The sequence below is a fragment of the Choloepus didactylus genome, chromosome X, assembly GCF_015220235.1.
Source record: "Choloepus didactylus isolate mChoDid1 chromosome X, mChoDid1.pri, whole genome shotgun sequence".
Classification (NCBI taxonomy): domain Eukaryota; kingdom Metazoa; phylum Chordata; class Mammalia; order Pilosa; family Megalonychidae; genus Choloepus; species Choloepus didactylus.
Genome location: NC_051334.1, coordinates 11676828 through 11690985, shown reverse-complemented (window position 1 = coordinate 11690985; position 14158 = coordinate 11676828). Strand labels below are relative to the sequence as shown.

The window sequence follows — 14158 nt, the reverse complement described above, 5'->3', positions numbered from 1 at the left end:
TACTAGATATGGTGGTACCTTCCATCCCAGGGCCTTATGATGCTATGGATATATAGCAAAATATGTAAATCAATTACATCTCTGTTCTGGGTTTATAAGGATTTTCTACATGCATACATGCCTTAAAATAGGTCAATTACTCATTTCCTGTAGAGTCACTATAAATATGATAAACTAGAATTATGTCATAGGAATATTATAAAATTATATTTCATCCTGTTATAGTAAAAACTTGTGTTTGTCTTCAAGTTGTTGTACATTAAACTTTGTTCTCTTAATTGTATCTCAGAGCAAAATATAAAGAAAAAATAGAAATGAGTTGTATTAATTGGATGGCTAGGCTAGGCTATGGTAACCAAAAAACACAATGGTTTAACCAAGGTGTGATTCTCCCTCCCATTACAAGTGCAACATAGATGGTCAGCGAGGCTCTTCTGCACACATGCATCAGGGATGTATGCCAGTGGAGTCCCCAGCATCTTGGAGCTGCCACATAGGGAGCACGTGGCCTCCAAGATAGTGGCAGAAGAGAAGACTAGACAACTGGGCTGGATGCTCCTAAGGACTTAACTTGGGAATGGCTTAGATCGCTTCCACTAACATCCCACTGGTCAGAACCCAATTACGTGGTTTCAACTGAATGGCAAAGGAGCCAGAGAAATGAGTCTCCCTGACTTCTGAGGAAGAGGAAAACAAAACAGAGTTTGGTGAACATATAGCCTTGTCTCTGCTACAGGAGTGGAAAATGAGGAAAAGAAAGATAACAAAATGGATTTCTATTTGAGATTTCTGGTTGCTTTGATTTGCAACAGAGCCTTATATTTCATCTAGTGAATCACCTTCCTACTTTCTAAAAGAACTTGAGGAAAACTTATTTCTTTTCAAACCATATGACTTCAAAAGACTTAAGAAGAAGTCTGACATCATATACAAATACGTGAGCTATTTGAGCAAAAGGAATTTTCTATATAAAATTCTTAGTCATACATAAATTATTTACGGTTTTGCATACATTCAGACACAAACAGGCATGGCCCAGGAAACTGCAGCATAATGAGATAGGCTGAGAAAGGCAGGTGCCTGGAACTAGAACTGTCATAAGGATTGAGAAAGGAGCTGGGAACAAGGTAGGCGAGGGCTGAGAGGCAGTGTGACAGCCTGTGTGTGATAATGGGCAAAGTAACAGGTGCCACTCTGGCAAGATTGCAATGCTAGATGTGTGTAACATATACGTGTGTGTGTGTGTGTGTGTGTGTGTGTGTATGGGATTCATGTGACTTTTAATTCTTATTTTACTAATACCTTATAGAAAGTGTATAGAATAAAGACATGGATGGGGTAAGGGAGAGGGGGAAAAGTATCTTTTAAGTTTCTTGAACCGTTGAGGCATGTGCTAGAATAAGAAAGTTCAGGAAAAGCATCCTGTCCTTATCACCCCAGAGCTCTCAATGGAGATGTGTGAGAGAGACATGAGAAACTCTTTAGCTCTGGTGGAGGTGACTGCTGACAGAGACTACATCCTGTGTCAAATGTGGCACACATGGAGGACTGGGCAATACAAATGCTACACAGTTGGGCAGATGAAAAGTTGACTCTCCAGAATCTACTGCCTAGCAAATGAGGGGCATGAATACCTTTCTCTGGTGCGTGTCTCTTCCTCTCTAGTAGGGAAGGGAGACCACAACAACTGTGCAGCAATGTGGAGAATATTGCAGAAGAAGACTCTTAGAGAAAGATTTATTTTTTAAAAAAAATCTGCTGGTGGTGCCAATTGACCAGAAGTCATTTCTTTTACTTTGGAGCAGTAGCACTGTGTCCTGGTGATAAGATATCCTCCATTTAGCACTCTTAAAAGGCATTGGAAAGTGAAAACAAGGCCTCTTTAGGAACTAGACTAGTGGGAAGGGGGAAATGTGGATTCTGTCTAAGGGTGAGCGCATGAAAAAGCTAATTCTTTATCACCACAAATGAACTGACACAGATGAGACCTTGGCTTTTTCCATTCATAGAAATACTCACCTCATCTAGCTTATACTACTAAATCTAAGGTCAGCTTAATCACAGCATGGGATAACTAGTACTGTGCTTCTATATGTTCCTAATTATGTCCATTTTTTTCCCTAATTAAATGGACTTGAATAAGCTGAAAGCCTAAAATATAGGGATTCTTTGGCATTTTATTTGTTGAGGGCAACCCTTAAAACTCATCAATGGCATTTTTTTTAACTACAAAATTGGAAGGATATGAAATGAGCAGGGATGTCATTACAGGAATCATAGAAATGGTCAACATGCATCTGTTTAACCATTGTGCAAGGAAAGCTCAAAGGGGTAAGCTTTGTAGAGAAGAACCCAAATATGTTTAAAAGGGAATACTACACTAGCCTTTTTTTCCCTGGATGGGAGAAAACGATGTATGGCATTTAGGGGGATGGGAAGGAAGGTGTCCATTAAGCAAACACCTATCATTTATGAAACAGTTCTATCAAACTGGGGAGGGGTGTGGACCATTGGTTTGTCTTTGGCAGTGATCTTATGTGTAAGTATTTAGAATGAGATTATATAGCTGGGTATAGTGAGTGAAATAGGTTTTAATTTCAATTCACAGCAGATGACAATGATCACAGATTTAGCACCTTAGTTTGTACTTCCTTTGCACGTGAACCATCTGTGGCTGTGAAGCCTGAGCTTTAGCTGAGAAGGCTGTATTCTCAGATAAATCCTCCGTGATTTCTCCAAGACAGCAGTTTGCTCCAATATAATGGGTGGTTCTCTTATTAGAGAAAGTATTCAATACTAAATATGAGACGGAAGCCTTGAAGACATTTTATAGTGGTGATAGATGTTTTGGTTCAGGAATAGACTGCTTCACAAGTCAAATGCGTATCATTCCTTCTTTAAGTATTAACTTTCTTTAAGCAACAGAATTGTATTTTTTGGCTTGAAATGGTGCTTTCTTCTACATTTGATTTCTCAGTTTTCTTAGTAGATATTACTGTCTCCTCCAATATTTCTTCAAAATTTTTCTCTATCTGGGAGATATTTTTAGAGCTTTCTTAGCTTCCTCCTCCTTCTCCTCCTCCTCTTTCTTAAGCAACGGCCAAGTGGATGAGCCTTGGGAGTTTGTAGAACTGAGGATTCTAGTTGGGAGCAGTCTGGATTGGGAAGTGGATTCAGGCCTGAAATGCTTAATCCACTGGTGCTGCATGTGTCTCTTCACCTTCCAGCAGTTTCCTGTAAACTACTGTTTCAATGTCAAGAGTTATTTTGACACTGTGCAAGTCCTGGTATTCTCAAAGATGGTGCCCCATCTCACTCTTGGTGTTCTCAAATTATTCTCTAGCTGCCCAATGCTATCCTGGTAGTCGGCCATCTCAGCACTGTGCCGCTCCTTCAGCGCCAGGATCTGCCTCTCCAAGGACTCGTCGGTCCTGCACAGCCTCGTGGATTCATGGAGTATCCATGGATCTCCTCGCGGCGGGCCCGGATGGCCTAGTACTGTGCGCCGCCTGCTTGTTCAGGTTGGTGAACTTGGACTTCTACCATTCCCTGGCTGACTGCAGGTTCTTAGCGTCCAAAGACTTCTAAGGGGCGCGGATCTCACTCAATGGCCACGCCTGCAGAGTGGCCAGCAGCTTGGCCACCTCCTCGTCGTGCACTTGGCGCACGAAGGCCAGCTTGTCCAGCAGTGAAGCCACCTTCTTCTCCAGGTCCAGATGGGTCAGCAGGGCGCTGCCCATGTCGCACTGCTGCGCCTTTAGGGAGCGCTCCACACCTTCCCACCCGCAGCACTGTAACTCCTCTGCCGGCCCTCGCGCTGCAGGACATGCGCATGCGCCCAGAGCGCCTCCTCCAGCTGCGCGCGCAGCTCGCTCCGGAAGAGCTTGACGAAGTTCGAAGCTGCGAATGTGGCCCCACTCAAGCGCATAGTTGTGCGTCTCCTGCTCGTGCACCTTCTCCAGGATCAAGGCGAAGTGGTCGCTGAGAACCAGCACGGAGCCATCTTGCTGAGGTCCAGCCCTTCCGACGCTGGCAGTAGGCAAGGCTCGGGCCCAGGCCGAGTGACGAGGCCGAGAAGCAGGCGGCTGAGGAGGCGACATTGCAGCGGAACAGCAACTGCTGGAGAGGCGCGGACAAGCAAGAGCCATCCCCACTGACACCTTGAGGTAGGAGGAGGCGCGGCACGGGTGCGGGGATGAGGGCCGAGCGCGAGGCTCTCTGGCTGGAGCTAGGGAGGAGAGGAAAGGTGCACCAGGCGGGGCCCGGAGGCTATTTTGACAGAAAATAGGACCAGCAAAGACTCCACAAATAGCTCAAACTCAAAGTGTAGGCAGATGGCGTGAATTGACCAGCAAGCAAGTCACCTCAGCCACAAGACCACTCAAAGGTAAGGTCTCTGTCTTTCGACAAGGTAAGGCACCAGTCCTAGAAAGACCTGTGAAATGGGTGGGTGGGAAGCAAAAGGGTTTGGATTGGAAAGCCAGGTTATCCGAACAGAACATCAAGTAAAGGTTCTCAACCTTGTATACACATTAGAATTATCTGGGGCGCTTATAAGAGGCCCTCCAAGACCAATTAAATAATCTGGGGGTGGTCCAGGCCATCAGTGATAGTTCAGCCCCCCACCCCCACCCCTCACCCCCACCCCTCACCCCCAGCTGTTTCCAATGTTAACCAAGACTGAGAACCAGTAAGTAGGTGAGCAGCTGGGGTGATGTCTTACACATCTTTGATCTTCCCAAATAATGTCAGAACTAGTTTAGAGACTGGGGGTCTGGAGATCCCACAGGGGAATGAAAAAGTCTCTAGGTATTAGTAGTCCTTACATAACTGTGCAGACGTGCATGTGTGTAAAATATCCAATATTCAGAGAAACTGCAATGTTATTTGGTAGCTGTGCTGTGGTCTGATAATTCCCAATCACGTTAATGGGGAAAATACAATAGGAAATTGCATGGTTTCTTTCCACTCTTCAGTTTTAAAATCACAACTAATTAAAAATATCTTAAAATATTGTTATTCAAAGGTAGGACTAAATAGCTGAGTGTTTCTAGAAGAGGGGAGTTTGTTGGCAATTAAGACATTCAGTATAAAGCAGTGGGGAAGCCTTGGATTAAAAAGCTTTGGCAGAGCTTGACTTCTCAGAAATGAAATCCAGGTGTAAGCCCCACTGCAAGGATAACTGCTGTTCCCCATTATACCCAAGCCATTGGTTTCAGTGCCTGAAGCAATCCAAGAAGATGAAGGGAAACAACATTACCGTCTTTAGTATTTATACCTCCCCCCTTGCCCTTTCAGATAACACTGGTAATACCATAAACATGGTTGTCATGGAAACTATAGGAGCATTCAAAACACTGTTGAGTTTTTGAGAACTTTACATCTGTGACTAAATAAGAATAGTGAGAATTTTCCAAGTGAGGCCTAAGGAAATGAAATGAGCATTGGATCTTGCCCTGACTTAAGGGTTTCATATAACTTGCTTTTACCAGTATCCTGAGAGAAATTAATCATTTTATAGAAAAAAAGGCTATTATATCCACAATAAATTAGGCATGCTGACTTTATAGTAATGCTTTGGTATAATCTCAGTTGTATGATGGTTAAGATTTCTTTGGCGATTCATTCCTTCCTTTCTTCATTCTCTTGTTTATTTCTTCAACAGATAGTTATTGATCATAACTTTATGTCAGGCATATACTAGATGCTGGATGCACAAAATGAATGTGTCTCTTTATAGAACATACTATCCCAGACCAATAGATGCATAATGGCCTTATTTATTCGTGTACACTTATTCAACTTCTTAAAATTTGATATATGAAAATCTAAACTTATGAAGGATAAATGAAGAAATGATTTTTCTCAGTTTCTAAAGAGCTGTCATAAAATATCACATAGTGGCTTCTTTCAAATAGTGAATCACCATAAGACTTTTTTTTTTTAATTTTGAAATAAATTCAAAGTTATATGAACAGTTGCAAAAACAATACTAGCCCCATACACAGAATTCCATCATACCCTGACCCCCCCCTCCCCCGGTAGCTCAATCCACCAACTTTAACTTGCTGTCACATTGCTATTTCTTTCCCTCCCTCCCTATCATCCATCATCTATTGCTCTGTCGTCTGAACATATGAGAGTTAGCTGCACACATCCTTGAGCATTCACTATAATTCATGTATACACTTCCCATGAACAAGAACATTCTTTCATGCAATCCCATTAAGCGCAGCTAAGAAGTACAATAGATTCAACAATGATAAAAAGCTTACATTCTATATTTCCTTTTCCTTATGTCTCAACTGTGTCCCTTTGAGCCACCTGTCCTCTATCCTCCTGTCCCATCCAAGTTCATCCTTAGTATTCAATTGTCATCTAGTTAGACTGACTTTTTTTTTTTTTCAGTTGTGGAAACATATATACAGCCTAAATCTTCCCATTCCACTCCCTCCCTAGCCTTTCATTAGTGGGATTAATCACGTTTAGAATGTTGTAATGCTCTTTCCCACCATCCATTACTAGAAATTTCCCTTCACCTCAAACAGCAACCCTACACATTTCTTAACTCCCCATTGCCCCTTCCCCCATTTCTCTTAACCCAAACTCTACTTTTCATCTCTATGGTTATGTTCTCTGATAATTTCTTTGTGTTTACTGTGGGGCTTAAAATTAACCTCTTAAATCCATAACAATCTTATTTTTCTTTGATACCACCTTCACTTCAATAGGACACATAAACTATGTTCCTATACTCCTCCATTCCCCCACCTTTATATAGTTGTCTAAAATTACATATTTTACATTGAGTTCAAAACCACTGATTTGTCCTTAGAGTTTGTGTATTTTATATCATGTAGGAAATAACTAGTGGAATTACAGTTCAAAAATTATTGACTTCTATTTGTATTCCATTGTGGTAAGAGAATGTGCTTTGAGTATATTCAGTGTTTTTTTTTTTTTTTTTAATTTCTTGAGGCTTGTTTTATGACCCAGCTTATGGTCCCTTCTCGAGAAAGATCTGTGATCACTAGAGAAAAGTGAGTGTCCTGGTGATTTGGGATGTAAGGTACTATATATGTCTGTTAAAATTCTCTATATCTCTTTCTCCTTTCCCTGTCTCTCCTCCAGCAGGGCTCCCCTCAGAATCTGAAGTAGGGCAGGTCTTTCATCGGCAAAGTCTCTCAGCATTTGTTTGTGAAAAATTTAAGCTCTCCCTCAAATTTGAAGGAGAGTTTTGCTGGATAAAGTATTCTTGGTTGGAAATTTTTCTCTCTCAGAGTTTTAAATATGTCATGCCACTGCCTTCTCGCCTCCATGGTTGCTGCTGAGTAGTCACTACTTAATCTTATGTTGTTTCCTTTGTATGTGGTGAACTGCTTTTCTCTTGCTGCTTTCAGAACTTGCTCCTTCTCTTCAGTATTTGAGAGTCTGATCAGAATATGTCTCGGTGTGGGTTTATTTGGATTTATTCTATTTGGAGTTCGCTGGGCATTTATGCTTTGTGTATTTATATTGTGTAGAAGGTTTGGGAAGTTTTCCCCAACAATTTCTTTGAATACTCTTTCTAGACCTTTACCCTTCTCTTCCCCTTCTGGGATACCAATGAGTCTTAAGTTTGGACGTTTTATTTTATCTATCATATCCCTGAGATCCATTTTGATTTTTTTGATTTTTTTCCTCCATTCTTTCTTTTGTTCTTTCATTTTCTGTTCTGTGGGCTTCTAGGACACTGAAATGTTGTTCGGCTTCCTCTAGTCTTGTATTGTGAATATCCAGAGTCTTTTTAATTTGGCCAACAGTTTCTTTTATTTCCATAAGATCTTCTAATTTTTTATTTACTCTTGCTATGTCTTCTTTATGCTCTTCTAGGGTCTTCTTTATGTAGCTTATATCCTGGGCCATGGTCTTCTTGATGTCCTTTAAATCCTTTGCCATGTTTTCGTTCCTCGATTGTAGATCTTTGATTAACTTTGCGAGGTATACTGTATCTTCCGATATTTTGGTTTGTGTGTTTGGAGTTGGATTCTCCATATCTTCTGGTTTTATCATATGCATTAAGATTTTCTGTTGTTTTTGGCCTCTTGGCATTTGTTTTGCTTGATAGGGCTCTTTCAAGTTGTAAAGAAAAAGGGATATCGATCTAATTTTTCAGGAGCGCAGTTTGGTGACGTACACTTTCTCTAACTAACCAGCAGATGGCATCTGTGAGTCACCTATATCCCTCGAGTCAGTTCTCAACCTTTTTTCCGCTTTGTGTGGGGAAATGGTTCTTGTGGGTTCAGTTGGAGAACTCAGTTTGGGTGTGTTGCTGGAGCTGTCCGCCCTGAATGTGGGGCGTGTGTACGGGTAGCCAGGGAGGAAGGGCAGTTCTAATGTTCAAATCCCCCAGGATCCCGGAGATTCAAGGCCGCCGCACAAGTCTAAGCCTTCATTTCAGTTCAGCCCCAGCCTCTCGCTGATCCATAAACCACCGGACTTGGCGTAGCGTCCCTGGGTTCTCCGAGCGGATCCCCCCTCCCAGCCGCGCTCCTCCAGTAGCTCAGCCAAGGGAAGGCCGTGCTACGTCATCAGTGCACGCCGTCCCACAAGGGAAGCCCCGGGCCGCCAGGCCCGTGCGGCGGCGCACTCCCAGCCCGAAGCAAAAATGGCCGAGCGGGGCGTCTCAGCCCCCTCCTCCTCGCACCGTTCCTCCTTCCCAGCTCCGGGACAACTGGCGGGGCTTTGGGCTGTGGGCACGGCCCCGGGCAGGGGTTTATCTAGCCCTCCGGGGGCTAGCTGCTTGCCGCGGGGTTTCTTTCTGCTTCCAGCTCTCCCCTCCGTTCCCCCGAACCCAAGGGTATCTGCTGCGGGCTATCTTCCCAGCCAGACAGCAAGAGGCCAGCCCAGCCCCTTCTTGCTGTGTTTTTCTGCGTGGTTCCCACAATTACTACTGGAGCCGCTCCTTTTTTTTTTTTTTTTTTAAACAGCCAGCTGGTCTCCATACGCTGAACCCTGGCTTCCCCAGCCCGCCGTGCGGCTGCAGGTCTTCCAGCCAGCTTACTCACTCGTTTCAGAATGCCGACTCCCGGTTTCACCAAGTATACGGCCCCTCTGGAGCTAGGAGCCCTCATCCAGTTGGTGCATTGCTGTAACTGGTATTCTAGGTCGCTTTCTGGTTTTTAGCTAGTTTTTCATGGAGGCATTTTTTCTGCCCTGTCTCAGCTAGTCGCCATCTTAGTTCCTCCACCATAAGACTTTTAAGAGTTATTGATCATTGATCACTTGATTAAGGGATTGGTGGGACTCTAAGTGATTCTCATCTCTGGCTGCACCTTCAAAATCACATATGGAGCCTTTAAAGCATCCTAGTGCCCAGGCCCCATTTCAAACCATTTGAATTACAATCTCTGGAAGTTCAATTGGGCATCAGTATTTTTAAAGCTTTCCAGGATTAATCTAAACGTGCATCCAGGGTTGAGAATCACTGCTCTAGAGAAAGGTTTGGCAAACTGCAGCCCGTGGGCCAAATTCCACCTGCCACTTGTTTTTGTAAATAAAGTTTTATTCCTTTACAGACACATTCATATGTATTGTTTATGGCTGCTTTCACACAATAGCAGACTTGAGTAGCTGTGACAGCTACAGAGTGAATAGTTATGGCATAGTTGAGTAGTGTGACAGTGACCATATGGCCCACAAAGCTAAAAATATATACCATCTGGCTCTTTACAGAGAAAGTTTGCCAACCCCTGGTCTGAAGAAAGGAGAGATACAAGAACTTAAAATGTCCGGTAATCAATTATCTGCAGCTTTTCCTGCCCATCCCCCCTCCCAAATGTAGCTAAAGCAGCTCTTGAAATTATTCGGAAAGTTTGAAAATTTTATTCTATTTAATAAAATTTAATTTACGTGCAACTTTTCAGAAGCAAGCTCTTAAATGGCGTGTCATTTGTTTAGCTCTTGACACTTAGCTTCAAACCCATCCTTCTACACCCTGATGTGTGATGCTGGAGCTTGGACTCTACAAACCATAGAGTTCTTTCCCTTAGGTTCTGCCTATAGGGGGTGCTTGAGGAAGATTGCAAGCCTGGAGGAGGAGGAAGGGATTTTCGCCTTCCTCTTTGCTTTTCTTTCTGTCAGTATCACCCTAGCAATGCTTCTTCACTCTAGAAATGGCATTTCACTCAAGTACCAACAGTTGATTCCAGTTTGCAATTTTGCTGACACTCTCAGAATCAGCCCCACAGTGCACCCTTAGATATTACTCACTGGCAAAATTCTGGGACCCGACCATATGGACCCCTTCTTTGAGCTCAGGGACACCAGCATTAGCCAAGCACTGCTGCCTCTGCAGAGGCTTGAGTTCTCCCTCTGTGGGCCCCCTCCTTCAATCTTCTAACTTTTAATAATGCCAGCATCTTCTCTTGTTTTTCCCTAGCCATAGTGGTAATAGTGTTGCCTGCGGTTGCTAACTCCATGGTATCTTAATGTTTTCTTTTTGCCTTTTTAGTTTTCTAATACCTAGGAACATTATTTATATTAAATTCCCTCTGTTAATATTACTGGTGTGGTTTCTATCTCCTGTGTGTGAGAGAGCTATTATCTACCAAAGGGCTTAGGAATCATAAATTATCATTGTACCTTGTATCCCATAGAGATTGATGAATTCAAGCTGTTGTGTGGGAAATGGGATGCTAAATTTAAAGACATTATATTCTTGCTAATATAATTCTACCTACATATTCATTAATAATATCTTATTTATGCACTGCATAAAAGAATCGGCTTTGTCACTGTGCATAATATGGATCATGACTTCTGAGGAACTGCCTCTTTTACTCTTGTTGGGAATTAATAAGAATTCACCGCATGTTTATAATCATGTATGCTGCAGAGATGCAATTTGGTGACTCTGAGGAACATCCCACCCCAGCCTAGTCATCCCCAAAAGATGAGAGTCAGACAGAACGTGCACAATTCAAATAACTTCTCCCCATTCACTGAACCTGAAATGTAGCAGGCCATTACATCCTTGTAAATAAGCTGAAAACCAGACTTTTTAAGATGGAGTTACAACCAAGAAAAGGGACACATGAACTAGAGACAAGCCCATCAATGGCTTCTGTTTGCCATGATTTGCTTTCTAACATTCTTCTTCTAAGCTGATTTATGTGGTATAGTTTGTTTTCATTTCTTAGTTAAGTTTTCCTTTAGAAAGTGGCTGCTTTACCATCATTGAATACAAAGAAAAAGGGGGCAATTAAACATTGGATTTGTAGTATAGAGCAGTGGTCAGCAAATGACAGTACATAGGCCAAATCTGGCCTGCCACCTCTTTTTGTAAATAAATTTTTTCCTTTTTTTAAAAAAAAAAGAAAATTTCAAACTAGCAGGACAGTTTCAAAGATAATACAAACCTCACACAGAGAACTCCAACATACCCCCATCCCAAACCCAGATACCCGTATCCACCAATTTTAACATTTTGCCACCTTTGCTGCATCATTCTATCTGTACATTTATCTATCCATCCATCATCTGTCTATTTTCTGGACATTTGAGAGCAGATGGCCCACATCATACTCCTTGAACATGGTACTTCCATGCACATTTCCGGTGAGCAAGGATATTCACTTGCGTAGTCACCTTAAGTGCAGTTATAAGGTTCAAGAAATTTAGCTTACATTCTGTATTATATTTCTTTATGTCCCAATAGTGAGCCTTCCCTGCTCCACTGGATTCCATCCAAGATTAGTTTCTCCTTTTTCTTTAATTGTAGAAATATGTATACAACATAAATCTTCTCATCCCAACCCCTCCCAAGCTTATCATTCAGTGGGATTACTCACATGCACAATGCTGGGATACCCTCACCACCATCTGTTACTAGAACTTTCCCTTTACCCCAAACAGAAACCCTATACTCATTCTGCTTTTACTTCCCATCATCCCTTCCCCCAACCCCTGGTAACCTGCACTCTGCCTACTGTCTCTATGAGTTTGCATATTCTCTTATATTTTCTTTGTGGTTTCCCTGGGGCTTAAAGTTAACATCCTAAATCTAAAACAGTCTTACCTGCTTTAATACCAACTTAACTTTAATAGCATACATAAACTATGTTCCTATACTCCTCTGCCCCTTGCCTTTATGTAGCTCTTGTCATAAATTACATATTTATAAATTGAGTCCAAAACCTTTGAATTATCATTACATTTTATGCATTTGCCTTTTAGATCCCATTGGGAATAAAAAGTGGAGTTACAAATCAAAAATATAATATTATTGGTATTTATATTTACCCATGTCATTATCTTTACTGGAGATCTTTATTTCTTTGGTCAATTGTCTAGTGTCCTTTCCTTTCAACCTGTAGAACTCCCTTTTCATTTCTTGTAGGGCCAGTCTAATGTGACAAATTCCCTCAGCTTTTATATATCTGGGGATGTCCTAATCTCTCCCTCATTTTTGAAAGACAGTTTTTCCAGATATAGAATTCTTGGTTGGCAATTTTTTTTTTGCTTTCAGCACTTTAAATATGTCATCCCACTGCCTCCTTGTCTCCATGGTTTTCAATGAGAAATCGGCACTTAATCTTATTGAGGCTCCCTTGTACATGATACATTGTCTGTATCTTGCAGCTTTCAGAATTCTGGCATTTGAATTCATTTTGGCATTTGAAAGTTTGATGGAAATATGCTGCATTGGAAGTATATTTGGGTTTATCCCATTTGGAATTCTTTGAGTGTCTTGGGAGGGTATATTCCTATCTTTTGTTAAAATTTGGAAGTTTTCAGCCATTATTTCTTTGAATATTCTCTCTGCCCCTTTCTCTCTCTCTTTCTCCTTCTGGGATTCTCACAATATTGGTATGCTTGATGGTGTCCCACAGGTTCCTTAGGTTCTGTTCACTTTTCTTCATTCTTTTCCCTTTCTGCTCCTCAGACTGGATGATTTCATTTGTCTTATCTTCAAGGTCACTGATTCTTCTGCCACCTCTAATCTGCTCTTGAACCCCTCAAGGAAATTTTAAATTACTGTTACTGTGGTCTTCAGCTCTGTTTGGTTCCTTTTCATAATTCCCATCTCTCCTTAGATATTCTGTTTGTGTTCATCTATTGTTTTCCTGATGTCCTTTAGTTCTTTGCCAATGTTTTCCTTTAGCTCTTTGACCATTTTATTAAAAAATAGTCTGGAGTACCCTAATTTTGATCATTCTCATTAATTGTTTCTAATGTTTTAATTTCTCCTTTATCTGGGCCATCACTTCCTGTTTCTTTGTGTGTTTTGTGATCTTTTGTTGAAACCTGGACATTTTGATATTTTAATGTGTTATCACTGGAATTTAGACTCTGAAGCATCTGTTTCTTAAGCTTGTATCTAGATAACTTTATGAGAAAGCTTTCCTTGAATGCCAGGAGCTAACCTGAAAAAAAAAAAAGAGAAAAGAAAAGCCTTTCCCAGTCTTTGCAAATTGACCTGTGCTGGTGCCCTCTTTCAGTGCTTATCCATACAATGGAGAAAAACCCCAGGCCAAAGTGTAGTGGCCTCCCTGACCTTTTCTACCATTTTTCTTGTCTTGGGCATGCTGCTCTTACCCCTAGGAATTCCCCCCTTTTACAAGGATACAAATGTCCCCGCTTCCCTAGGAAAACAGTTTCCTCACAGTCCCGGGCACTGCACCATACGTCTTTCAGCCAGCAGTCCCTTGCCCCAGGTAGCCGAGACCTGTGTGCTCTCCCATGCGGTTCTATAGGAGAGCTCCATGAGCCACCTTCTATACACAGGGCAAGTTCTGGGATGGTATGTCCTTCAGGCCACCACTGACAGGTTGGGCCAGACATATATGCTCCCAGTATGTGTACGAGGGTTACTCTGCTCCCTCTGGAACTGGGACCAGGGACTTGCACTTGGAGCACAGGCTGGCTCCTCATTGAGCCAATGAGTGGATGGTGGAGGGGTCACCCAGGGGGCCCCGAGATCCTGTTGCTTTTAAGTTGCCTTTTTCTTGATTCGGCACTTGCCCTGCTACTTAATCTCTTAAACTGTTTCTCTGGCGCTTTGAAAAAGATGTTTCTGCCAGTTCTTCCTAGTTGTTCAAAGCTTCTGTGGGAGGACAGAACCCTGAAGCTTCTCACTCTGGGGCCTGTAAATAAAGTTTTATTGGAACACAGCCAC

The 14158-nt window shown here is 42.1% G+C and overlaps 1 pseudogene; it reads right to left on the bottom strand.

The window, feature by feature from the left end:
• Positions 1 to 2897: 2897 nt before the first annotated feature.
• Positions 2898 to 13747, bottom strand: LOC119523316 (annotated as a pseudogene).
• Between the last annotated feature and the right edge of the window lie 411 nt (positions 13748 to 14158).